This window comes from Rhinolophus sinicus, linkage group LG11, assembly GCF_036562045.2.
Source record: "Rhinolophus sinicus isolate RSC01 linkage group LG11, ASM3656204v1, whole genome shotgun sequence".
NCBI classification, from domain to species: Eukaryota; Metazoa; Chordata; class Mammalia; order Chiroptera; family Rhinolophidae; genus Rhinolophus; species Rhinolophus sinicus.
The window spans coordinates 70,712,414-70,732,208 of NC_133760.1; the positions used below are offsets into that span (position 1 = coordinate 70,712,414).

The 19,795-nt window shown below is 38.6% G+C and overlaps 1 pseudogene; it reads left to right on the forward strand.

The window, feature by feature from the left end:
* Nucleotides 1–5,812: 5,812 nt before the first annotated feature.
* On the forward strand, nt 5,813–6,010 carry LOC141567743 (small nucleolar RNA U3; annotated as a pseudogene).
* The last annotated feature ends 13,785 nt before the right edge of the window (nt 6,011–19,795 follow it).

Genomic DNA, 19,795 nt, shown 5'->3' on the forward strand with positions numbered 1-19,795 from the left:
AATTCATAAGTTTTACATTGCACACTAGTCTGAGTAGTGTGATGAAATCCCCCACCATCCTGCTCTGTCCTACCCAGGACATGAACCGTTGTTTTTTTCCAGCGTCTCCGTGCTGTATACACTCCCTGGCCATTAGTCACTTAGTAGGTTATCAGATCCACTGTCCCAGTATCAGTGCTTGTGTTTAAGTCACCCTTATTTTACTTATGAATGGCCACAAAATGCTAGAGTAGTAATGCTGGCAATTTGGATATGCCAAAGACAAGCCAAAAAGTGCTTACTTTTAGTGAAAAGGTGAAATTTCTAGACTTAAAAAGGAAAGAAGAAAATCATATGCTGAAGTTTCTAAGATCTATGGTAAGAATGAAACTCCTAGTCATGAAATTGTGAAGAAGGAATACATTGTGAAGAGGGTGGGTAGAGTACAATAAGATATTTTGCAAGAGAGAGACCATATGCACATAGCTTTTATTACAGAATATTGTTATCATTGTTTTATTATTAGTTATTGTTATTAATCCTTACTCTATCTAATACATAAATTAGACTTCATCATAGATATGTCCATATAGGAAGAAATAGTATATACAGGGTTTGATACTATCCACAATTTCAGGCGTCCACTGGGGTTCTTGGAACATATATTCTGTGGATAAAGGGGGACTACTGTATACTTTTCCAACCTATCTGTGTCTTTTTTTATCAAAAATATCTCTCTTGTAGGAGCATATAGTTTGAGCTTTGCTTTTGGTATAGTTGATTTTAAGTCACTGATATTGCTACTTATTTCATTTTATAGCTTCTCTTTTCTTTTTAATCTGTTGTGCCTTTCTTGCCTTCTTTTGGGTTAATTTAATTTTTTGTTCCGTTTTATTTTATCCACTGGCTCTTTTTATTATGTTGCTAGTGGCTATTCTGGACTATCAGCACAATTACTTGACTTATCAGTGTCTACTCACCGTCAATATTGTTGCTACTCACACTTTACATTTCACAGCTAGCACTTTCTGCTTCGCAGTTTTCAATTCTCACTTCCCGTTTTGCATGTTACACTCCATACGTGACCAATTTAATAATCTTACATTAATATACATCCCTTTACTCACTCCTTTTCTTTTACAGACATAGACTTAAGAAGGAGAAAGTGTTTTAAAACTGCCATTTTCAGATAACGTTATTGCTTATGTAGAAAACTCAAAAGGGCTAGATCGAAGATAAACATATAAAAGTCAGATATATTTCTATTTATTAGCAGCAAACAACTAGGAAACATAATAAGAGAGAAAATTCAAAACTTGTACAAGACCACTACCAAAGAAAGGTTTGAATCTTTATGAGATAGAAGAGACCCAGAAAAATGGACCTCTGTCTCCCCCCCTTGCCATTTACTACACAGCACTGTCTCTGCTGGTTCACGCTGTCTTGACCTTCTCAAAACCTGGGGAAGAAAGGCAGGAGATTAAGGAGGAGATTTTCTCTAACACCCTGCTTGGGAAGCTCACCTTCACCTCTGGAAGTGAGGATAGATTAAATGTATAATTTGTAATATTATTATGCTTAAGGCAAAGATTTAAAATGCCTGGCAAGAATCCACTGATACAAAGAGAACAACAATATCGCAGCTAAACCAAGTGTCTTAGTGAGTTCCAGCTGCCATAACAAAATGCCACAGACTGGTGGCTTATAAACAGCAGAAGTTTATCTCTCACAGCTCTGCAGGCTGGGAAGTCCAAGATCAGGGTGCCGGCATGGTCGGCTTGTCATGAGGGCCCTCTTCCGGTTATAGACTGCTGCCGTCTGTCTTCTCAATGTATCCTCACCTGGCAAAAGGAGGAAGAGAAAACCCTCTGGGGTCTCTGTTACAAGGGCACTAATCCCATTCACAAGGGCTCCACCCTCATGACCTAATTATCTCCCAAAGGCTCCACTTCCTAATACCATCACCTTGGGGATTAGGATTTCAATATATGGATGGAGGGGTGGAGGTAAACAAACATTCAGTCCATTGCACCAAGGTTTATAGAGATGCTAACACTTGGATTTAACAAGCATTGATAGTTTACCACCTTCAAAACACTGTGCTTTGTGTTAAAGGTGGTTACAAAATATGCCCTATGCCCAAGAATCTCAAGGTCTAATGTGATTGGGGCACATGTGTGCTTGTGTGTACATACACACATGTGTATATGTGTGTGCATAGAATGGGCACAGGGACAATGGGGGAAATATACATCCTAATTAAAATACTAGGCAGAATGGCATGAGTGCTCATTTTTTCTTTTTTCAAAAAAATAGCTGTTTTATTATAAAATTAATTAATAATCATTGCACTAAATACAGAGGCATATAAACAAAAAAATAAGATGAATTGTGTTCTCATTGCCCCCAAAGTAATATTTTTCTATGCATCCTATGGGCATTTCTCTGCATGCAAATCTGTGTTTGTACAGGTCAAAGCAGACTCTGTTCCACTAGAATAGCATCAGGCTTAACATCAGAGAATGTTCAGGGACCCTAGAAGAGAACTCCAGATTTATGTCCTGAGATTTATGGAGCCCAGGACTGTGGGAGCACACGTGAACCTGCCCGGCAGATAGGTTTCCAGTCTGTAATATCTGTCACCTGAATTCAGACTCCCTGAAAGAGATTGGGCTGGAAGGAGGTTACTGGAGGGGATACAAAAGAAATGTAATATTCTTGAAGTGTAGGAAGATTGAACTCCAGCATCAAAAAATTGGAGGGAACAGGTACAAGCACAGTGTGCAACTGGGCTTGACGGTCTCCTGACCCCTGTGTGGCTCTTCCTTTAGAGAGTCTGCATGCTCGGGACAAAAGAGAGCTGTGATGTGGAAGAAAGCACAGTCTTTCTCACTGCTGTCAGGACCTACAATTCCCCTATGGAACTGAGAGAAATAGCAAGCTTTCCAGCCACCTGGGCAGGGGGAAGAGGATTGTATTCATAGTCCAGAGTAGATTGGTAGCAACATGGAAAAGGGCTGGGACATAACCCCTGAGCAAACTGTGACAATGCATCATAAAGAAAAAGCAGTGGACACTTGAGCAGAAGGAATGCAACATGCTGATTAAATGAGAATCTTTCTTCTTTCCTCCTCTAGGACTCCTCAAGGTAGAAATCGGAGAGGGCAGTCAGGGCAAAAGATTGGAGGTCCTGCTAATCATGTATGAGGGGTCTGAGGCCACTGGGGTTTGTAGTATTGCTGCATGTGTAAAGCTCTATGGTGGGTAAAGTAAGGAAATGTAGGTGCATCACCACGTTCATGATACATTTCTTTAGGAAAACAGTGTCATGTCATATATGGCATTTAGTGCTGTGCTTTATTCACATCTGGTGGTTGGTGGCTTGTGAGGATAATCCCGAGTCACAGGGGGTAAGAGCTACGTTTTCTTAACATATATACTGGAGTGTAGTGGGAGTGAGTTGTGAACCATAGTATAAAGACAAGACTGTCATATAAATAACCTACAAATTATGTGGAGTAAAATCAGTTCCCTAAGTTAGAAAGACCCAGAATGTCCTGTGAGTTAAAAACATGAAGACATCAAAAATGGGTAAGAAAATCTGGATTAGCTTTGAGCTGGAGGTCATATGTAAGGCTTAAAGTATAACCAGAATTCTAATAGGCAGAAATTGTACAGGCATTGCAGATGGAAGAAATGGCAAGAGGAAAGATACAGAGGAAGAAAGACAAAGGATCCAAATGCTAACAGACATTGCTTTTTTGAGGTGTAGGTATCTCCAGAAGGAGATGCCTAGTTAGGAATTTTTCTGGAAGTGTAGAATTGGGAATCTTCTGTGTTGAGGGAATGGTTGACACAAAGGAGGAAAACATCTATGGAGACAAGATGAGACCTGAAGAAAGAATCTTGAGGATCACCTCAATGTTGAAGGGAAGAAAACATCCAATAACAGAAAGAAAAAACAAAAGTCGCGAGACACTTGTGAGTATAGTGCAGTGTACCTATGGACAAGGGACCACACACACTCAAGGAAGGTGATAAGGAAGATGAGAACCCAGAGAAGACAATTGGCTGAGGCAATTAGGTGCTGACTAATGACCTTCACTAGAGCAGTTTCCGAATATGAAGGGCTTTATCAGTAAATCAATTTAGTAAAGAAAGATTCTTCCTCAGGCCCCAGTGCAGTCTCTGTGGCCTCTTGATCTCTCTGTCTAGAGATATCCACTCTCTTTTTCAGCTAGAGTGGAAGCGGAATCCCTTCTCAAGAAGGGATGCCTGGATTGTACAGGCCTCTCAGCTTCAGGTACTCAACCGAATTTGCCCCAGAGGACCTAAAAGATAAGACTGACCATGGTAAATAATTAGGTGTGGAGCTTGGTGTCTTTTAGTTCTGAAATACTAGCAGGTTCAGTTTTGACAGATTTAAGAGACTGGGCTAATGGTGACTAATACAGGAGTATACAACTGTAGATGTTTCGTAATCTACAAGATATATTTGGAATAGTACTGCATCTTTTGTGGGTATTTATTAAACCATCTCTTTTTTTCAAGCAGTTGAAAAGTAAATATTAGTTAATATTTAGTTTTGCTTTTATGGTATTTTGTTTCTGTCTTTAAAATTAAAAATTCAGTGCCATAGAAAGATCTATAGGGTACTCAAAAAGAATATACAGAGGGTGCCAAAAAAAGTATATACATATTAAGAAAGGAAAACTGTATTAAATTGTAATACTCAATATATACTGATAACAAAAGAAGTCACGTTTGACTTTTGCAGTTACAAGAGGTGCTGAAAGTGGTTACCATCAGCATCCAGACACTTCTAATTACGGTGAAATACTGCTTGAGCAACGTTGACCAAAGTGTCCACTTATAAACATTGTTTTGGCATCCCTGGTATACTTGCACTGCACTCTTTTATAACAAAGTCTTTAATAAAAGAAAATATAAGACAAAACTTCCCAATGCGGGCTCTAGAATTTGGGTTAGATTTTAAAATTTAGATTAATAATACATGTAACTCAAGAATATACAAAATAAAGTAGATAAAACTTGATTTATTATCTAATGAATAGATGTTTGTTATCTAATAAAAGCACCATGTTAGTAGATGTAAACATGCAAGAGCTCAACTTAAATTTAATTAAACAGAGGATTCTCAGAAACAGAGAAGTCATCTTTTTATGATCCATGAAAACAAGAAGAAAGCTTTCCTTTAAAAAGAACATTCCACCTCAAGATTTTGAAGAGATTTACAGGAGAGGAAGCTGTGGTGAAGAAAGGGATATGTTTAAATTTAATTTTCTAAGTCCATATGGTCATTTAAAATTAGAATTATCAAGCAGAAAATTATCGTTTTATGTAATATCAGACACTTCTGCAACAAGCATCTGGGGAAATCTTTATTTTTGGAAGTATCGAGCATTACATTGGTTGCTTTGGAGATTGCATGTTCAGGTTCTTCTCCCAATCTCATCGGTCAGCAGAGTAGCCCCCTCCACTCCTAGGGAAGAATAAGAGAAGAGGCAGAGAAAAGATGAAACTGTTTCTCCATACTATTCTGGAAATTTCTCCCTTCCCAGGACACAAAACCATGGGGGGAAAAATGTGTTCCACTAACATCTGTCTGTACTTGGTGACCAGATATTCTGGTTTGCTGGGGATAGTCACAATTTACATCTGTGTCCTCTAGTGGTTAGTGGGAGTGCACCTTTTAGTTCTCGAAACTGTCCCAGTTTAGATAGTACATTATATGGACACCCTACATATGGCTACATAAGTAGCGATTGCCCTTTGTAGACCCAGAAGTATAATATTAAAAATAGAAATTTCAAGGACTACTTTCAGAGATCATATCTATGGTTCATTACTAGAGAAGTTTCCCTGAAACCATGAGGAGGAGGTGTAGTGTTCTCTCCAGAGCGCCCAGCTGGTTCTGCTCAGTGTTGTTTCTAAAACTGCCATTTGTCATTGGTGATCCATCTTCTCTTCCTTCGGGAGAGCAGGAGGGAGAGGACACTGTCTGAAGAAAAAAAGGAAAAAAAAAAAAAAAAAGAAGTTTCATAATAGTTTCTACTTACCCTACAAAATGAAGGAGTATGAAATTTCAAAATAAGAAAAGATGATAAAATCAAACATGCACTACAAGTGGTGACATTTAAATAAGAGTAGGTTTTTACATATTTTTAAATGGTTAGTCATATTCAATAAACCAATTTGTGCTATTTTCTCTTTCCCCTCTTGAGAGAAAAGGCTTCATATAATCTTTGGTTCAAGCTAATGAATACACTGAAATATTTCATCTGTTTTTGAGAGAATATTAAGTTCCATAGATAGAAAATAGATCAAAATTCTTTCTCTAGATCTATAACTCCTGCTATGCCCACCCCCCACTCAATTCTTCTAAAATTAAAAAAAAAGTTTTAAAGGTTTTCAGTAGGTTTAATAAAATTTATTCAAATGTCTCAGTATATAAACCAGAAATGAATGAGAAATAATATAAATAAATGCTTAAGTTTATCACATTCTCATTAGCCAATAAAGATTAAGGAAATGGATGGTAGGTAAAGGAAGATTAGTGAAGGCTATTCTTCAATGAATTTACAATCTAGTAATTAAAATAGACATAAAGAACAAAGTTGCATAATAAACTATATTTCAAAATAATACTGAGATTTAAAATGGATGAGTATTACACTAGAAAGACTTTAAAATGCAGAGAACAGGAGTGACTGCATTCTAATTAAGTCATAGCAGATGACAGAGTTCCTTGATTTTTTAAGTACCAAAAGAAAAGAAACCTCTATTTTTACTTAATAATGAATTCAAGTACCAAAAAAATGTATTCAGAAAAACATTCATATTAGAACTGAAGTCAAAGAAAAACCTCATTTAAAATGCAAGACATTCATTTGTAGGAAAGTATGTCTGATAAAAAGAAGAAAAAGAACAAAAAACATGGAACCAAAATGAATAAATGAAAAATGATTAACAAAAATGTTAACAAAAGGATTCATAATTGCCTTTCAAAGTATTATATTTTTTAAAGTTCTAGAAAAATAACCCTGCTGATAAAAGAGTAGGGAATTGAAATACTGGCTAACAAGGAGTTATGAAAATAAATAATTTGTTCTGTATTTCCTTTTAACAAGAAAATTAAAGGAAATGCGAAATCAAGAAGTAATGTCTTTACATAAGGCTGTGAGGGAAAGCAAGAGAAGAAAATACATCGAATGTGAATCAGTCAGAGGGGAATGGCATTAGTTTATTCTAAAGGAGTTTGCAGTGTGTCTATTGATGTATTTAGAGTTAATGGATGAATGTGGATAATTCATTTGAATTACTGTACTGGCCTCTTGTAAGTCTTCCAGCTGGTATTCTTGCCCCGTCTAGTTGCAACATGTCAACTATAGTGTCCCCTTAAAACCATGTCAGATCATGCCGCTCCTCTGCTCAAAGGCCTTAAATGACCCCTATGTCCTTCAGAGCAAAAAGCATCCTGCAAGGCCCTATGTGACTTGGTCTCTGACTTTCTCTCCTGACTCTCCCCTGGACCACTGTAGACACGCTGTCATCTCTATGGCAAATCAGGCATGTGCCTCCCTCGAGCCTATGCTCTAGCTCAGAGGTTCTCAAAGGGTCACTCAGGGATCTCTGTAAGACCTCAGGACCCTTTCATGGGATCTAAAAGGTCAAAAATCAAACAAAAACTCTTCAGGGTCTTCAACAAATTGTAAGACTGTAAAAGACTACTGATACCAGACACGGAGTATCACTCCTCTAGCTAACCCCTCCAGCTGACAGGGCTCTTCCCTCAGATGTCTGCTAGGCTCAATCCCACACCCTTTCAAGACTTGGCTTGTACTTTGCTCTCCCAGTGAAGCCTACGCTGACCATCTCCTCCAAACCCCAGACTTCTGATTCCCTCTTTTCCATGCCATTTCCTATCTCACAACATACTACATAATTTACTTAGAAATTATATTTATTGTCTTTCTCTACAACTCCAGAATGCAAGCTTCAAAAGCATGGGTGAACATCATGGTCTTTTTTGTTCGCTGATCTATTTCAAATGCATAGAATAGTACCTGATACATAGTAGATGTTTGTTGAATGAATGAATGACAAAGAGCTGATGTAGATTTCTAAGACATGTTGAAATAATGGTTTTACAAAATAAAGCAACTGATACATACATACATCAAAGTTTAATAAATATTGGAGAAAATGCTTCAGTGTCCATACCATCTAAAGAAGAAATAATAATGAAAAGTAATATGACTATAACTTTATCTGATAAACCAATCAATGGCAGAAGGAAAGAAACCTTTGAAATTTCTTGTACCAGTGTCTGAGAATGACAGACACCACTCCCATCACAGCTCAGTACTCATTAGCTAGAACTTGTCACATGGCCCCACCTGACCAAATAAAAGGACCAGAAAGCACACTCCTACCCTTAACCTAACAGAAGGAAGCTGGAAATATTTGAGATAGTACTACTATATGATACAATTGTGTTTCAAATTTTGGGGAAAAATTTAATAACCAAGATTAATAAAATTTCTTGTGAAATTAGTTCAGAATATATGGTTGTAAAAAGTAAATAAATGCCAATTTATTTTAAATAAGAAGTGGTTTACTGTTGACTTATATAGAAGAAAATAGGTTAAGAGATGTTACATTCACTTGGGAGCATTCATTCATTCCCCACATCTCTTCTTCCTTCCTTCTTTTCTTCTTTACTTCCTTCTTTCAGAAAATATTGATTGAGTCCTTCTGTGTACCTTTAACGGTTCTAGTGATGGGGACACAATTGTGAATATACAAGATTCTTGACCCCCATAGAGCTTAGAGCCTACTGGGAGGACACAGACAACAAACAGGTAAACAGAATTTTAAAATCAAAATAGTTACAGATTGTGATAAATGTTATAATGGAGACAAATATTCAATGAAGAATAACTGAGATAGTCAGGAAAGTCTTCCTAAAGTGACATTTGAGAGGAGATCTGTAGACTGTCAAAGAGCTAATCTTGCAAAGGCCCAGAGTAAGACAATTCCAGACACAACATATGGGAAAATCCTGGCGTGACTGAGAAATATCAAGGAGTCTGGATGGCTTCAACTGTGGGAGGAAGGACGACAGTGGCAAAAGATGAAATGAGAGAGATGAGCAAAGACCAAACCATGCAAGGTTTTCTTGACAAAAGCAATGGGTTTAGATTTTTTTTCTTAGAGCAATAGAAAGTCACCAAAAGATTTTAAGCATGGGACCGACGGATTCCTTTCATGTTTTTAAAAGATCACATTGGCTTCTGGGAGAAAAACAGTATGGATGGGTGACTGTTAGGAAGTGAAATGCAGAAATCTTGTTGGTTTTAAGTTTAGATAACGTAGGTAGAGAGAAAAGGATAGATTCAACCCATATTTAGTAAGAAAACCAACAAGATTTCCTGCTGGATTTGATGTGGAGATTTAAAAAAAAAGAGAGACAACTCAAAGACTGACGAATTTAGCTGAATGGTAAGGTCATTGATTGAAATGGAAAAGAAAGGGAAGAAATAATTTGGAATTGAGGGTAATCCAGAGTTCTTTAACATATTAAATTTGTTATGCTTCTTAAATACCCAAGAAGAGATGCCATGTATACTGGAAGCTTTAAGCTAACATGAATTTAATATTTATTAAGCATTTGTTATGAGCACGGTGCTCATTATTTTATGTATGTAACAGAGCCATCAATTTAAGTCATTCTAGAACATCAATTTAAGTCATTCTAGAACTTATGTATGTGTCATAAGTTAGGTTAAGTTTTAGTATTAAACATATATTAGTATTTAGCATTATACATGTTATAGTTATCTATTGATGTATCGATCTATCTATCTATATGTAAATGTTTTATTTTGTCTACAACTGCTTTGATCTTCAGTTTGAACCTCCTACATCTGAATAGGAAAGAATTAACTAAAATGTCCAATTCCCTCTAAATCTAATCCAACCCAACATTTTAAAAAGCACAATGTTCCTTTCTGTAGAGTGAAAGTGCTCTGTCTCTCATATGGTCTCCTGCGTTCTTCTACCTCTCTGCTTAAGGATGGCGTCCTTGGATGTGGGGGTACGTGGGAGAGCTTATACAACCTCATGGGCACCGGGAGGAGTCAAGGGTCTGAAGCGTAATGTCCTTCGCCTCTTTGGCTTCTAGTGCAATATTCTTCCCCCGGGAGGTGTTTAAGGTGAGCATAACTGATTAAGTTGCTCTAAGCCCAGTCATGGTCTGGCAGTGATCTCCGACTGGCTAGAGCTCATGTATCTCCCGCTGGTCCAGCTCCCTGCTCTGGATCTGGCTCTGCTTCCCATTGGGTCCGAGTCTGTCCTGAAATACTGGCCACTAGGCCTCTCACGCTGCTAAGGTGACTCCTTCTGATAAGCTCTCCAGCCAGATGCTCTGTAGCTTGGGGTCAGTCTGTACCACACAGAATCAAAGGCAGCGTAGAAAGCTAAATCTGCAGGTCTTCCTCCGCCTGGCCACGGTTCATTTTCATGTGACTGTGTTTCAAATTGGTATATGGCAGCCGGCATGTGGGCTTCCTCGCAGTCTCAAAGGGAGAAAAGCAAGATACAAAAGTACCTCTGCTCTCTCAGTGTTTCTCTCACTAAAAGAACGCCCAGCTCTAGGCTGGAGCCAAAACCCAGAGAGGGAAAAATGCAGAGAGGTTTATTTCTTTCCCTCTCACTCTCTCCTCTCCTTCCCATAATTCCCCTTAGTTCGAAAGGGAGTGTGTTTTACACCAGGGAGAGCCTGGCCACCACGGATAGAAGGGTGACGGCTCTCTATCACTGAGGAATTGCTTAGCTGAGCCCTAGTGAGCTTACAAAATGCCTTCCTGAGTAACAGAAGTTTGCACATTTGAATAGGAATAGTGTACTTCAAACCTACTGTAGGAAGTTCCTTCAGACGTTGCTGCCTTCAGGAAATGTAAGGAAGTAGCACCATCTGGTGGGTGAGAGTGAAAGAATTTGCAAAATTATTTCCTGAGGAATGTGTGATTGTGGGCACTTTAAAAAATTATTTTTGTCATAGATATAATCAAGTTTCCAAAGAAAAGCTTTTTGAGAGCTTGGGAATTGAGACTTGAGAAATGAAATCCTCTTCTCGGAAAACAGGGACAAATAGAGGGTGTATGACTCTTCAAATTACCATTTCTGACGGATGGCTGTTCACATGAAACCCAGGTAAATGAAAGCGACCTTTGGTAATGATGAGAGGGTTATTTACAACCTGAGCCTATTATCATCAAAGAACGGACTGTCCCGGTAATTTTAGAAAGTTTATACATGCAAGGCCAGGGCACTGAGTACAGGCCTCCCATTCACTTAACACTTATTAGTAAAGGGCCAGCAGGGGGCCTTCTCAACATCTATTTATCGGGCCAGTGTCAACGTAAGAAACTTCCAAACCTGTAGAGAATTTTTATGAGTTTATTTGAGCCAAATTGACAACAATTGCCAGGAACCAGAAATCTCAAAGGATTGAGAAAATGCTCTGGAAAATGGCAATTTTGCAGTTTATTTTATATATTAGAATCAGAGCCAATGTAAGGAGACATGAAGGGGGATCGAATATATGGTGATGGAAGGAGAACTGACTCTGGGTGGTGAACACACAATGGGATTTATAGATGATGTATTACAGAATTGTACACCTGAAATCTATGTAATTTTACTAACAATTGTCACCCCAATAAATTTAAAAAATACATTAAAAAATAAAAAAGGAGACATGAAGTCCATTGGTGGTAGATTAAGGAGGCAGGAGAAAGGAAGCAAAGTGAGGGAAATCTCTGGGATTGGATATAAAGCAAAATGGAGAGACACATACTTCTTTTACATTTATGGGTACAGGATAGTTCATCAACATTTACAGCACACAGAGATGGTATGCGGAGAAGATAACAATAAGGGGTTCTGTGGTCTCTGCTCTGGTGCAGGTGGATATGTCCTGAGGGGTCTGGAAAATCAGATTACTCTGACATTTCAAAGGTGTGTTATCCTAGAAGCATAAGAGCAATGGACAGGGCTCACTTAAGGTAAAGGCTGACCTTTGCTGAGGAAGTTATGTTATAGGCCTGGGACACCACTACCTGCCATGGCCTGCCCAGGTAGGAATTTGTGATCAGACAATCCTGTGTGTGCTTACTTTAGGTCTCTGAGTTTGTTGGGCCTGCCAAGTAACCCTTTGAGTTTTTGAGGTTTATTGCATAGCCCTCTTTTTGTTCACACCAGTATCAGAAATTAATGTGAAAAGTTTTAACAAAGGCAGGCAAAATAAAGTTTTCAGCTTTCGGGTATCTGTGTCCCACTAACTTTGCTGACATTTCCTGAGCCGTTGAGGATTGCATCCTTGAGAAATTAACTTTGGAGTTCTAGTTGGCCATTTTTGAAAGATGAACTTAGTTAAACAGAACAGCAATGTAATGAACGTGTTCTGGAATCCTACCCTGACGGTTTTGTCCCAGCTTTATCTGAGAGGTTCAGTAGCAATGAGAGAAAGGTAGGCCCGGTCTATAGCAGGGGAAAGTAAAAGAATAGGCAAAGCAAGTAGACGTTACACCTCTTACATGTTACCCTTCCAGTTATCATCAAGTTTCATTAAGTCAGACTTCTTTACACCTGTTTTTTTGCCCCTGTGGTTATCAAAACCATATGCATTTTATATGGTTGTAGGCAGTAGGCTTCTGTGGTCAAAAAAGAGTTGAGAGCCCAAACTTTTGAACCATATTATTTCTTCCTTTTTCTTTGTTTTATTTTTGTGTGTTTTTTTTGAGATCTCATTACCTGAGCTATCAATCTCCGCCTCATTTCTGATTCCCCTCACCCTAAGTAACTACCGTAAAAAAGAGTTAGCTTGGCATAAAGATAAAATGATTATAGTCAATTGTGTAGCAAATACATCATTCTGTTTTTAAGCAAAAAGGACAAGAAGGAAATTACATTTACTGTGAGCTTATTATGTGGCAGACCCTAGTTGCTTTCAGAAATATTTTAGACGAGGTCAAGGCTAAAACATGACATGAGATCCTCTGTATGGCCCTGATAGCACAACTTCCTGTTACAGAATGTTCCAGAGGCTTTGTCACCATTACAGAACGCTCTGAAAGACTGAGACAGACACCAGGCATACACAGCACATACCCCGTTTTGCTTGGGCGCATGATGTCTGTGGAAGAGAACTGAACCTGGTCCACGTATTGTGCTCAGGCATCCTCGGCCTGTCTGTTATAGAACACGGAGATGCCCTGCGGGAGGCTGGCCTGGAAAGCGACCTCAGAACCTATGAGAAGATGTGGGAGGTCGGGCCTGAGCTGGCTGCTTGCCTGGATGTCAGAGGGAGCTGTGGATGTAGCAGCAGGAGGCCACACTTGAACTTCCCTGACGTTGTCCTCTGCCCCCTACGCTTGAATGTGCTATAGAAGGAGAAAGCTGAGACTTTAAGTGACAGATCTGTTTCTAGGAGCCTAACTGTTACAATATCTCTGATCATGAGACTCTAAAGGAGTTTTCCTATCAGCCAGAGATGGACAGAAGCATGAGCTTAGCAGCCTATGGGTAAGAGCAGAGGACATGAGAACAAAGCAACTGCAGGCAAACCTCACCCGTGGAGCCTCCCAAACATAAAAACTAATGGGAGAAGCTGCTGCCAAAAGACCAAATTTTCTACTAGTCACGCAGCTGTGGACTCAAAGCCTTGACATTCAGGAAATTATTATAAATGTGAGATATTTTTATGTCCTAGCAGGTGAAGCCTAAGACTATATAGGTTATATGCATTTAACCTTCACAGTTAATTTTACAGGAGAAAAACTGAGGCTGGGCAAGGTCATTTATCCGCGTGCACAGAGATTATAGGCAGCAGGACCAAGAATCAACACCAGAACTGAGTTATTCCAAAAGCCCGGATCTTTCCCCTAAACTAAAGCTTCTCAAGATATGGAAGATTCAATGGAGTATAATCAATAAGCACTTAAAGCGTTCCAAAGAATAATGATGAAAAGCAACATTTATTGGGCAATTGATATATGCTAAGTGATTTGGCTGTGCAACTGTGGGATTTACTGAGAAATTTCTCAGTATTTTGATTTTTTTCTGTTGTGTTTTTGTCAGTCAACAAACGATATCAGGGCTCCATGCCCATGAGGTCTAGATTTCCCTTATGCTCAGAGTGAGCGTTAATAGGACTCATCTCAAAGTCCTCAGCCAATAAAGGGATCAAACTACACTGTCCCAAAGGGGATAAAAATGGAGGCTTTGGGAAAATAGTCTAAACCTAGAATTTGTACCCCAGTTGAAACATAGGCGAGCTTGTGGATTTCTTCAAATGCTTAGACCTCGTATGCTGGATGGAACGAGTCCTTATATAAGAATGGATGGTTGAATACCTGTGAGAATTGGCCTTGAACGCTGCCTCTTGAGTAAGATGCGTGTGGCTAAGCAGTCAGCAGAGAGGAACACTGGGAATAGATAGCAGTCAGCCCACCCAAGAAGCCCATCTCCAGTGGATGGCAAAGAAGCAGTGCTCACGTGTTGAGCATTTAGAAAGCTGCACTACCCTCCATGTTTGTGAAGGTTGTGTGTCCAGAGGCCTTGCATAAAGCCACCGAAAGAGCCAAGGGGGAAAATGGCTATCCCTATTGACCAAGAACCAGGCCCTTCCCCATTGTCCTAGGAAATGTAAGCCCCAGGGATTTTGTAAGCGCCAATGAGGATAACGCCAGTTATAACTGAGCATTGAGTTTGATAAGTTGTGATTTGGAGATGGTTTTATTTAGAAAATAAAGAGCCATGACATCTCCTGCACTTTTGTCAAGGAACTATTCCCATCTGTAGTATATATATACCCTCTTTCTATTCACACAACACGTCACTGAGGCTTAGTGTCATCTTCTTTTTATGGATAAAGAAATTAGTCCTTAAAGAAGGGGTGCAACTTGCCTGTGTTCACACAGCTTATAAGCCTTTCTTAATATGAAGAATTTAGACTTTCACACTCGCCAATCTTATAAAAAGCACTGCAACACAGCCTCCTCCACATGAAAGCTAATTCAAGGAGTCTGTGACCACAAGCTATGTAAACAAATTGTTAGCATAAATAGGATGTGTAGCAGAGTTTATTCTTAAAACATACTCACTGATATTTGATAATGTATGGAGTACAACAGCGTTGTCTGTAAACAAACACATCTTAGAATTTAATTGGAGAGATAGAACATATATTCATAAAGCTGTTTTAACTAAGTTTCAAGATAGTGTTATAGATAATAGCAAGTATAGGAATTTGGATTGGGACACTAGTAGATGGTGCAATGGAAAGATCATTAGACAACTCAGAAGACGTTTGTTCCAATTCTGACCCCAACCATGCCACTTCTCGCCACTTACCCTTCAAGATTCTCAATTTCTCTGTGCCTCAGATTTGTCAGCTGTTGTTGGTAATATATTCCCTTCTTTTGTTGAAGGGTTTTTAACTTTCTATGTGCAAGTGTTTACAAAACTATAATGTGCTATGTAAACAAATGAAAGATACTATTTTCCCTCTTTTAATTACTGCCATGTCTTCATGACTTATAACTATGATGATTAATTTTATGTGTCAACTTGGCTAGACTGTAATATCCAATTGGTTCATCAAACATCAACCTAGATGTTGCCGTGAAGGTATTTTTAGATTTGATTAAAATTGAAATCAGTGGACTCTGAGTAAAGCAGACTACCTTTCACAGTGTGGATGGGCTTCATCCAATCAGTTGAAGGCCTTAAGAGAAAAAAATGAGGTTTCCTGGAAAAAAAAGATTTCTGTCTCTAGACTGACTTGACACTCAAGATTACAACATCAACTCCTGCCAGAATTTCCAGCCTACCCACAAGCCCTCCAAATTTCAGACTTTACAGCCCCCACATCACATGAGACAATTCTTTAAAATAAATCTCTCTCTCTCTCTTTCTCTCTCTCTCTCCATCCCATGGGGAGGGGTGATATATGTGCATATATATGTGTATACATATATGTATATGTACACACACACACAGAGACACACACACACATCCTATTGATTCTGTTTCTCTGGAAAACCCTAACATAATTGTTTTCCTTAATGAAGACCTTACTTTAACAAGCAAAATGTGGAAAACAACCAAAAGAACTTCCGAAAGTACTATTTTACTCTCAATATATTTTCTGTTGATCATTTTTTTTTACAGGAAACTTTCTTGATTCTCCATCTAAATCAAGTCCCTTGCTAAATGCTTAAACCATTTCATTCTTTTCCTTCATAGAACTCATCACAGTTTCTAAATATATATGTATTTGTGTGATATTTCACCGTCCATTCTTGAATGTTTATAAAGTAAAATAGAGCATGTTTCATAAAATATCTTCCATTGTTTCAATGAAATATGCACATAAAACAAGAATGTCTGCTATTGTTTGGGCTAGCTGGTTTGCCTACTATGGCCTGAATGCGTGTCTTTGCTCAGGACATTCCTTGCATTTGGAATACTTTCCCTCCCAGTCATTCCTTGTCCAAATGGGATGTAGGCCATTCTCTAAGGCCAAGTTCAATGACCCTTCTAAGCTGAAATGCCCAATTCCTCCAGCTGAACGTGGTCACTACCTCTTTTGACACTGTTTCTCTTACGGTATTCATCACTTTATATCCTGTACTATAGTTATTTGTGTGCTTGTGTTGCTTCTACCTCTAGAAATAACAATCATCTTAAGGGTAGCAGTTACTGATAAATTATAGTTTCCATCAAAGCCTGATATAGCTCCTTCCCTGAGACATCTTGGTAAATGTATGGTGAATAAATAAACCTTTGTGGGTCGTTTTGGTTTCTGAAGTTGAAGCTCTTCCCTCTAATTTGTGCTATAACAAGTTCTGTAAGTAATTTCTATCACAGTGACTGTAAACTTTTATGTGTGGTAGTGGTTTGATGGTGAATATTTATTAGGCAGTCAGGGGGTGAAAAGTAGCAGCATGGGGCTTTAGCTATGAGCTTGAAAATTGGCTCAAAATGACATTTTAAATGAGGAAATTTTATGAACAGAGATAGTAAAATGGCACAGGCTTTGATGTGTACTCTGGTGACCGTTCTCCCATGAAATGTTCTGATATTTATTAGTGATGTAAACTCACTGCTAAGTACATAACCAAAGCAAAAGACAAGTATCTGTGTACCCATCAAATGTTTCACTTTCAAAAATACGTCTGTGCCCTCAATGAACAGTGTGTACTTTGCATCTAAATTCAGAACACTTTACTGACATTATGCAAATAGACACAGAGGCACAAAGAGTCAGGTTGACTTTCCAGGGGCAAAAAGCAGAGCTAGCATCTATTTTAGGTCCAAGAATTTTAATATTGCAATTTAGCATATTTGACAATCAATATCTTATACCTATGGGAGAAAATTCATCAAAATGATATGGTTGGAGAACAGATTTCTTCTTGAGGGCTACTCTCAACTAGTTTTACATTTTAATGCATCTAAACGTTTCTAAAACCAGAATTACTCTAGAAGATAATAATAATCCACAATATGCTCACTCAGTTCATTGATCTGATATTTACTGATTGATACCATATAGTAGCACTATATTGAGTGCTGAGGTGCCATCCATGAAGAAAACATAGCTCCTACCCTCAAGAAGACCACTTCTTTTTTGTGGTTCATTGGGAGGGGGTAGACATGTACACTGAACCAACAAGTAAATCGCGATTGCTGTTTAATGTTATTTTTAGTTTTCCCAGCTATCAATTCACCATAGTAAAATAAATGATCTCCTATCCTACCTTGCACCTGAATAAGGGAGGTCTGTTTTCCCTTTATATTGCAGTTGTCCCTCCCCTACTCAATAAATACAAACAGAACTCTTCAGAAAGAAAGCTGAACTGTTTAGGATTCAGGCCCAGTGAGGAAGATTATACCGGAATCTTTCAGAAGGAGAGTGGATAGAGGCTTTTGTTTGGGATTGAAGAGGAGGGTGACTGGGCACTAGAAGTGATTTCCTGAGGTGGGTAAGGACTTGGGTCTTATTCCCACTCAGAATCCCAGCGGGTGGCAGGACCTCTGCTAGGTGGCTGGTGGCTAAATCTCTATTGCCCAGAGAAGGCCCCTGGGGCTGAGCTGCACATGGAGGAAGGGGACCACACGAGCAAGGGAGTAGCCTACCTTCATGTAGGCTGCATGGAGTTGAGCAATGGGCATGATAAGTAGGCAACTAGAGTGAACTCAAGTCAAGAACACTTTCTTCCATGACGATATAGGATGAATGGTATAATGCTCCCTGGGAATCATGAGCAACCTCAGAGGAGGGCTCTCTAGTAATTAGTATTAAACAGGTTGATAAGGGAGTTCAGAGTGCGGTTTATTTTGATTTTTCAAATTAAGGTAATATGACTTTTGTTTCACCCTAGTCTCATGGGGCAAATTTATATCTCTTACTGGAGAGAGTGTGCTATGTGTTAGAGATCCTCATAGGAGAAAGCAATTACCACATTTTCTAGATTTTCAAACTTATTTGACCAGTTTACTGTTTATCTATTGAAACACGTCTTAAAGTGGATGCATATGCTATCTGTTTTGTTTTCATGTTCAAAAGAAAGCTAATATCTTAGAAGCAGTAAAATAGCAGAATTCCCTGAAAGGAATTAAGGTTGAAAGGAAGGTGTCATAGGGGAATCAATTTTTTTTTTAATTGACTCAAAAGATACATTGTAAACAAAGTAAAGACAGCATGTGTGTAGATGAAACTATGTAGGGAAAGCATGAGACCCAGAAAACCTGAGCATCATTGGCAGGCAAATAATTTGACACCTCTTTTAACGAATATACAAAAACTACTTGTTGAGCATTATCTACAGGGTATGGAAAATTATATTAATAAAACATTTTACACAGAAGTAAATTCCTTTACTGATTGGCCTCTACCAGTCAAATCATAGTCAATGTTCTTAAAAAAACGTGACATTATTGGGGGTATAGTCACAGATTAAAAATTTAAATAGAAAGATGAATCACATCCCCACTAAGCATCGTGACCTGCATTTTGGACCTTGGAATTTCAGCTGTTTGTAACCAGTTGTTTGCAAGAAAGGTCAGTAGAGATAACTAATTCTAGCAAGAAGAGTTTTGTTTTGTATTTTATTTCCGTTGAAGGGCTTGCTCTTTTTGGCAGAAGTGAGATAAAAATTTTACATTTTGCCAAGGATGACAGGCCAAAGCCTGCATTATCTGGTGTGTGTATGTGGGGGTGGGGAGTAAAACACTTTCCTCTACCCTTCTATGTTCTTTTGGCTGTTCTAATATCAAATAGTCATGAGATAGATTAAATAAAAGAAAATAACCAAATTTAATGACATACATATGTATGGGAATCCCACATAAATGAGAGTCAGGGGCCTCACATACATAAGGGGTTCAGACACAGAAAGTTAAAATGAAGTATATATGGCATTCTTAGCTAAGGATGAGATAAGTTACCTGGGGGCTTCAAAGAGGAGAAAGGTCATTCATAGGACAATAAGAAGAGCAAATATTCTGTAATTATATATTTGCCCTGCCGTATAGATGGGTCATACAAAGTTATTTCTGGTAATAACTCTTATTATGGGCAAGATCCCAGTTTACATTCCTTAAGGGAGAGGTAAAAGTTTCTTGAGAGCCTGCAGAGTCTCAAATGCCTTCAGCTAAAAATAATACATGTGCCAGAGTGGCATGTCTTGGGGAGGCCTGTTCTGAAACCCTTCACTGGCAG